The sequence below is a fragment of the Mus caroli genome, chromosome 5, assembly GCF_900094665.2.
Source record: "Mus caroli chromosome 5, CAROLI_EIJ_v1.1, whole genome shotgun sequence".
NCBI classification, from domain to species: Eukaryota; Metazoa; Chordata; class Mammalia; order Rodentia; family Muridae; genus Mus; species Mus caroli.
Genome location: NC_034574.1, coordinates 110,240,304 through 110,248,992, shown reverse-complemented (window position 1 = coordinate 110,248,992; position 8,689 = coordinate 110,240,304). Strand labels below are relative to the sequence as shown.

The 8,689-nt window shown below is 47.1% G+C and overlaps 1 pseudogene; it reads left to right on the top strand.

Annotated features, from left to right (window-relative positions):
• Positions 1–4,068: 4,068 nt before the first annotated feature.
• LOC110294926 lies at positions 4,069–4,442 on the top strand (annotated as a pseudogene).
• The last annotated feature ends 4,247 nt before the right edge of the window (positions 4,443–8,689 follow it).

Below are 8,689 nucleotides of genomic sequence, written 5' to 3'. Positions count from 1 at the left end.
CAAGACCGTTTCTTGTGTGATTTGGGGTGTCGCCTCTCCTGAGTCAGAATGTGGGGGAGTCCTCACGTTGTGGGTCTTTCACCACCACGCCCAGCAATTCATTTATTTTTATTTCTGAATACACTGTAGCTGTCTACAGACACATACCAGAAGAGGACATCAGATGCCATTACAGATGGTAGTGAGCCACCGTGTGGTTGCTGGGAATTGAACTCAGGACCTCTGGAAGAGCAGCCAGTGTTCTTAACTGCTGAGTCATCTCTCTAGCCCATGGTTGGGTTTTTTGTTTGGTTTGGTTTAGTTTGTTTGTTTTGAGACAAGGTTTCTCTTTATAACCCTGGCAGTCCTGGATCTTGCTCTGTAGACCAGGCCTGCCTCCCACTCAGAGATTGCAAATTGCCCCTTTGAAAACGAACTGTGCTCCAGGGGAAGTCACAGCTGGAGTGTGGCCTTTCCAAGGACAGCTTGCAAGAGTCAGTTCTTTCCTTCCTCAGGGTAGGGATTGAGCCAGGCTGCCAGGTTTAGCTACAGGTCTTTTTATCTTTTAGCCCTCTTGGTGTCTCCCACTGCCATACTCACTGATGTTTGTGCTTAACATATTTGGGGTCTTCTTCATCCCACCCTGTGTGAGCCCACCCAGCTGGTGCTCTGTGAAGTCCCTATGCTTTCCCATAGTGTCAGGGAAGCAGCTTTCCTCACAGTCAAGCAGTCACTCCTGTGGCAGACACCTGCCTCTCACGAGGCAGGCTTGTGCGGTTCTGACTTCGGTATCTCAGCACTTCTGACCTTCCCACAGACCCTCTTCAGGATCAAGTTCATTCACTACAGTGTGGTGATGCAGAACTGTTCCTCTAAAGAATGTCAACGAGGGAACAAGACCCTTAGAAACAGATGCGTGGGAAGGAATGCAGAACAGTGCCCAAGGTCGGCTTATCTCAGCCCTTCTGAACTCTGCCGCTACTGTTTTTGGTTTTTTGTTATTTATTTATAGAAGCTTTGTATACACACAACTGATTACCTTCCACCTCTCCCCTCCACAGGGAGCTGAGGGTGAAAGGCCCTACCCTCTAACATTGCTTTGGTCTCTCTGGGGACCACCTTCCATCCTAAATCCAGCCAGCTAACAGAATTGAAAAAACAAAAACAAAAACAACAACAGCAAAGCAACAACAACAATAACCCACTTGTTATCCTGAGATCTCAGGAGTTATATGCCAAGAAACAGGACAAAGGCTGAATGTCTATTCACAGTGTGGCACGGGCGGGTTCTCAGAAGAGATGGTACCTGACACATGCAAGCATGCCGGAAGTCTCTCCAGATTCCACCTAATCTACCCCCCCAAATATTCCACTCCAGCAGCTATGTGCAAGGTCAGCCTTTCCCCACGTCCCAGGAAGTGCTATAGGTTGCAGAGATTAGACTTAAAAGCCCACATCTGGCCAGCTGTGTAGCTCAGCAGGGAGCGTGCTTGCTTAGCCTGGGCAACAAACATCCTGGTTTCTATCCCCAGCATTGTGTAAGCCAAGGATAATGGGGCACCTGTGACACCCCCTCCCCGTGCGGCCCCTACACTTTGTAGGTGGGGGTAGGAGAATCTGAAGGTCAGGTTCACCTTGGCCACAAGCCAAATTCAAGGTCAACCCAGGATATGTGAGAGCACTAGAATTGTAAATTATTTAATCAAGTGCAGCGCCAGGGATAGAATCCAGGCCAACACAGATGCTAGGCAAGTCCTGTACCACTGAGCTACCCCCAGTATTAGATACTAGGCTGGAGTTGACAGGGTCTCCCTACATAGCTATGGCTGTCTTGGAACTCATGCTGTAGATCAGGTTAGCCTCGAATCCACAGAGATCTCTACCTGCTGGGATTAAAGGCCCATGCAACTATGCCTGGCTCTGAGAAGTCTCTTAATTTCCCTTTGTATGGGGGAAGGCACTGAAAGGAGAAGAGAAATAATTTAAGTTTGAGAGACCACACTTCATTTGCCAGGAACACTGACATTAGACCCCAAAATTTTACATAAAAATGAGGTACCAGAGGCAGGCAGATTTCTGAGTTCGAGGCCAGCCTGGTCTACAAAGTAAGTTCCAGGACAGTCAGGGCTACACAGAGAAACCCTGTCTCGAAAAACAAAAAAAAAAAAAAAAAAAGAGGTACCTGTTGTTGTTGTGTCCGGCCAGCAGATCACAGCCTGGGTTCTAGCCTGGAAAGGCATTTTGGAAACCTGGAAGAGAAGAGGGGCTAGGCGACGAGAGAAAGAAATGCAGCTAAGACAGGCAGATTCTAGCCTGGCGTGGTGGCGCACGCCTTTAATCCCAGCACTCGGGAGGCAGAGGCAGGCAGATTTCTGAGTTTGAGGCCAGCCTGGTCTACAGAGTGAGTTCCAAGACAGCCAGGGCTACACAGAGAAACCCTGTCTCAAAACAACAACAACAACAACAACAACAACAACAACAACAAAAAACCAAAAAAAAAAAAAGAAAGAAAATTAAAGATTTTACTCTTAATGTGTTTGTGTGTGTGTGTGTGTGTGTGTGTAGATGCCCGGAAGGCCAGAACAGAGCCAGGTGCCAGGCTGGAATTACAGGTGGCCATTAGTCACCTGATGTAGGTGCTGGGTCTTCTAGAAAAGCAGGGTGCAGTGTTAACTCCAAGTCGCCTCTCCAGGCCCTCCAAAGAGGAGTGAGTGGAAATCTTCCATCTCTCTGCTAAGAGCCTCCTTCCACTGGGAAACATGGAAGCAACCCCCTCCATATCACCAACTCCTTGTCTAAAACCAGAAATCCAAGGTTCGAAACCCCTTAGGGGGTCACATACCAGATATCCTGCATGTCAGATATATTACTATTCAGAACAGTAAGCCTGGCAGTGGTGGCTCACACTTTTAATCCCAGCACTCGGGAGGCAGAGACTGGCGGATTTCTGAGTTCGAGGCCAGCCTGGTCTACAGAGTGAGTTCCAGGACAGCCAGAGCTATACAGAGAAACCCTATCTTGAAAAACAAACGAACAAAACAAAACCCATTCAGAACAGTATCAAAATTAGTTACGGAAGGTTGGGGGGGGGGGTCACCTCAGCATGAAGAACTGTATTAAAGGGTCGAGTTAGGAAGGCTGAGGAGCCTTGGACTCTAGAGCAACTAACTCGTGACCATGAATGAACTTATCTGAATCGGCATCCGCTGAAGACCTTGTCACTGCTTTGAAGATCAGACCGGGCTCTCAGATGTCCCCCAGTGTCTCTCTTTACTTACCTTGAACTTCTGGACGGATATCAATGACAGTGTCCTCCCTCACCCCTTCCAACCAGTCCAGGAAGTCACAGGAAATCCAAGGTTGCCTTGTTCCAATAATTCCGGTAATTCTGGTAAATTCAAAAAGTTTTAATGACATCCTGATGGAGACTGTTTTAATTGAGTGGCTGATAGTGTATGCAGTTCTTATTAGTCAGGCCTCTGTGCAAGGTGTTCACCAATATGGCATACATTTTTGCCCCTTCAATTGAGAAGATGGCTGCAGTGGCTGGGGACATAGTTCATATCCCACCGTGATTAAGGGAAGCCAAACAACTAGACGTGACCAGTGTTTTAAGCCTGTCCGGGCCCGAGGCTCCCTATCTGTAAACACAGCGACTAGGAGGCAGGAAGATTGTGAGTTCTAGGTCAGCCTGGCCTAGACAATAAGACTCTACCTCTGGAAAAAAAAAAAAAATCCAAAATCAGGGGCCCACAAGATGGCTCAATAGGTAAAAACTGCCAAGCCTGATAACCTTTGTCTGATCCATGCCCCACACAGTAAAACCCCAGAACCAATTCCCTCAGGTTGTCCTCTGCCCTCTGCCCCCAACCTGTTCACCTCCCCATAAACAAACAAATAAATAAAACTTCAAATATCCCAAGAAGCTAAGAATGGTGGTGGTACACACCTTTCAGCCAGAGACAGAAGCAGATATAAAGCTCGGTGAGTTCAAAGCCAGCCTGATCTACACAGTGACCTACAGGCTAGCCAAGGCTACATACACGCTGAGACCTGTCTTTAAAAAAAAAAAAAATCCAGCTTGGCAAGATGGCGGCCTCGGCCACAGGCCTGCGCCAGGCTGCTGCTGCTGCAGCCAGTACCTCGGTGAAGCCCATTTTCAGTCGCGACCTGAAGAGGCCAAGCAGAGGGTGCACGAACTCTACCGCGCTAGGTATCCCGAGGTGCCGAACACTGTACACTTAATGTACCTCGATAGCACGGTGAAACAAGGATGGGAGAAAGTCTGAGAAATGATCATGCAAAATGTCCACGTCACAGACCCCAGAGTGGTTGCTTTCCTGGTCTCACTAAGGGAAAAGTTGGACCTCCAGGAAACCATTAAAGTATGGAAGCAGCAGACACACGTTATGGGGATTTTCCATGAAACAGAAACACCAAGGCTAAAAGGATTTCTTGTCTAAGTTCTGTTGGCCACAACCCATGAGGTCAACTGATGGGAAGGTGCATGTTAATATTTAATTATTTTAGAGCACAAATAAACTCATTATTTGATGGCTGTTTGTGATAAAATTACACTGGTGAACCCTTAAAAAAAAATTCCAGGGCTGGTGAGATAGCTCAGCAGATAAGAGCACTGATTGCTCTTCCAGAGGTCCTGAGTTCAATTCCCAGCAACCACATGGTGGCTCAAAACCATCTGTAACGAGATCTGATGCCTTTTTCTGGTGTGTCGGAAGACAGCTACAGTGTACTCATATAACTAAAATAAGAAATCTTAAAAAAAATTTTTTTTTTAAAGACAGACAAGCTGGCAGCTGGGGTTGGCCACATAGCTCAGTCCACAAGAATTGGGGGTATGGTATCGATGCCTTCCCTCTGTGGAGTTCATAGTCTGGATGGAACCTGCAGACTGCAAGCTGCAGGAGTCCCCCCTGCTGTGGGAAGACCACTTCAAACTTTGAGCCATAAGACAACACAGATTTGTCACCTCCTGCTATCTGTGACTGGGCAGTTTGGCCATGACACTGCTGGGTCTCCTGCTGACCCAGGACCTCTCAAAAAATTGTCTAAGCCCCTGGCTCTCAGCCTTTTTAACACTGTGACCCTTTAATACAGTCCCTCATGTTGTGGTGACCCCCAACCATGAAATTATTTTTGTTGCTACTTCATAACTGTAATTTTGCTACCGTTTTGAATCACAATGTAAAACTGCAACATGCAGGGTATCTGGTATGTGACCCCCAGAAGGATCACAATCCACAAATTGAGATCCGCCGCTCTAGAGGGTTAACTGAGGCTGGGGACTGAGCTCAGTACAGAGCTGAGCGGTTGGGTCTCTGAACAACCAACTAAATACAAGAAGGATGGAGAGTTCTAGGCCAGCTTAGGCTACACAGCCAGTTTTAGGCTAGCCTGAGCCTGTCTCAAAAAGAAATGTAAGCCGGGCGTGGTGGCGCACGCCTTTAATCCCAGCACTCGGGAGGCAGAGGCAGGCGGATTTCTGAGTTCGAGGCCAGCCTGGTCTACAAAGTGAGTGCCAGGACAGCCAGGGCTACACAGAGAAACCCTGTCTCGAAAAACAAAAAAAACAAAAAACAAAACAAAAAAAAGAAATGTATACATTTCCCGATTCTTTTCAAGATTTTTTTTTTTTTTTGAAAGAAGCCAGCGAGAGTATGGGGCATGTTTTCAGCAGCTTTGAGATTATTATGGACACGGACACACACACACACACACACACACACACAGTGATCCCAAGAAGTAGGAATCCAAGAGACCAGCCAGAAGGCAATGCCCAAACCACAGCTCAGTTTGGGTCCTTGGAGTCAGCCAGCTCCTGTGTGCAGAGGTCGCCACCCTCAAACCTCTGTGCCTCATAGTGGCAGCTTACAATTGTGGACACACCCAGAGAACACAGAGCTTTTATTTCCTTGAAACCTCTCTTGAAGCACAGAGGCAATACTCCTGGGGAGGAGCCGCCTGGCTGACCAACCGTATCAAGGAACGTCACACCCCACCCACCAATCAAAACAGTCCTCAGGTTTAATGGCGTCTACCCACAACCAGAGCCTAATGAAACCCCAGGCTGGACGCACCAGCCGACAGATGACAACCCAGAAAAAGCACACAGGCATTGGATACATATCAATCAATCAATCAATCAATCTTTCTCTTGCTGCTTCCCAACTTGTTTTAACACATGCTATAATTTTAATACCCCCCCCCCCCCGCCGCCGCCATCCCCCCCCCCTTTGAGTCAGGTCTCATGTAGCCCATAGTAGTCCTTCAAAGATGACCTTGAACTTCAGACCTGCCTTTACATCCAGAGTGCTGGGCTCTCTGAGGTGCACCACTATATCTGCTTTCCGCAGTGGATGTTGTATATTCCAGCCACATCCTATGCCGATAATTTTCATTTTAATATTCACTATGTGTGTGTGAGTGCGCACACACCTGTGCACAGGCCTGTATGTGTGTGTGTGCAGGAACCTGTAAAGGTCACAAGAGGGAGGAGTCAGCTCTCCTGCAACTGGAGTTGCAGACAGTTATGAGCTGCTACCCATCTGGGTGCTCAGGACCAAACCCAGGTCCTCTGCAAGAGCAACAAATAAGCCAAACACTGACTGACTCTCTACCCCTACTCTCCATCTGCTCCCACCCTACCCTCCATCCCGGCTTCATCATTTTTACTTTAAATGGCTCCCAGGGGCCAGTGTGCTAGAGGCTGGGACCGCAGCCCATATATCATTAGTAGCATATCTCCTGAAGGGGATTGTATAACCCTGGTCCTCTCTCTCTCTTCATCTGCCCTGATACACACTGTCTGCTACATTGGGTTGTGTCACTGCAGACCCCCAAAGCAGTGGGAACACCTGATCACAGACAGAGCACAGCTTACCCTTTCTTCCTGATAATTTGATTGTCACAGGTTACAGTAGCACATAACTGACTGACAACATACTGAATCGTATTCGGAACAACCAGCAAGCACTGAGAGTCTGTGCTTGTTGCAAGAGGCTCCCTAGACCTCACCCCCGCCACCGCTGTATCTTTACCGGGAGGTTTAGGGCATGTCTCTGGTTCTGGAGAAACAGGAGGATTCCCACAAACAGGTTCCAGGAGATCTGACTCCCTCTTGTGGCCTCTACAGGCTCCTGCATACACACACACATGCACACAAACAGGGATACCCAGCTCCTTAGCTCAAGCAAGGCAATGCTCTCTCTGTCCCAGATGCTGGAGACAGCTCGAGCCACTCTCTCGCCATAGCGGGCCACATGGAGACTTCTTTGCTGGGGTTACAGCTTCAGCAGCCTTCGGAGCTGGTGAATGAGCAAGGAAAGGAGAAACCTCTATATTCAACAATTAACTCCAGACCACACAATTCGCAAGTCATTCACATCAGGCAATTGCTTTAAAATAAATGTTTTAGGGACCAGAAAGATGGCTGGTCAATTAAGGCACCCACTACTCTCTCAAAGGACAAGAGTTCACTTGCTAGCATCCACTTTGGAAGGTTCACAGCTGACTGCAACTCCAGCTCCAGGGAATCTTATGCCCTATTCTGGCTTCCTCAGATATCACAAAGGCTTGTGTGTGCATGTGTGCGCGCGCACACGCATACGAACATGCACACACACTTTGAAAATAATTGAATTTGTGCAGTGGTGGCACACACCTTTAATCTCAGTACTTGGGAGGCAGAGGCAGGCGGATTTCTGAGTTCCAGGCCAGCCTGGTCTACAGAGTGAGTTCCAGGACAGCCAGGGCTACACAGAGAAACCTTATTTTGAAAAAAAAACAAAACAAAATAATTGAAAAAATTTAAAAAACGGTGTTATTTTTACATTAAAAAAAAAAACAGTGTATATAGCCCAGGCTAAAATTAGAATCAATCTTCTCCTATTGGAGCTTACTAAGAACTAGTGTTGCAGATATAGTCTTCCACAACTGGCTCAAAGAACAATGTTCTTGGGCTGGTGAGATGGCTCAGTGGGTAAGAGCACTGACTGCTCTTATGAAGGTCCTGAGTTCAAATCCCACATGGTGGCTCACAATCATCTGTAAAAAGATCTGACACTCTCTTCTGGTGTGTCTGAAGACAGCTACCATGTACTTATTTATAATAATAAGTAAACCTTTGAGCCTGAGCGAGCAGGGCCAAGTAGAGTGAGCAGGGCTGAACGCAGCAAGCAAAGGTTCCAAATTCAACTCCCAACAACCAGATGAAGGCTCACAACCATCTGTACAGCTACAGTGTGTACTCAAATACATAAAATAAATAAATAAATCTTTAAAAAAAGAACACTGTTCTTTATGTGTGTGTGTTTGTGTGCAGTACCCACACAAGCCAGTAGAGGGCATCTGATTCTTTGGAGCTGGTCATAGGTAGCTGTTAGCTGTCTGTCATGCATGCTGGAAATCAAACCTAGGTCCTCTGGAAAAGCACCAAGTGTTCTTAACCTCTTAATCATCTGCTGTCCAGCTTCCTTTTCCTCTCCCTTTCTTTCTTTCTTTCTTTCTTTCTTTCTTTCTTTCTTTCTTTCTTTCTTTCTTTCTTTTTAAGATTTATTTGTTTATTTTATATTTTAGACACACCAGAAGGCGGCATCGGATCCCATTACAGATGGTTGTGAGCCACCATGTGGTTGCTGGGAATTGAACTCAGGACCTCTGGAAGAGCAGTCAGTGCTCTTAACCACTGAGC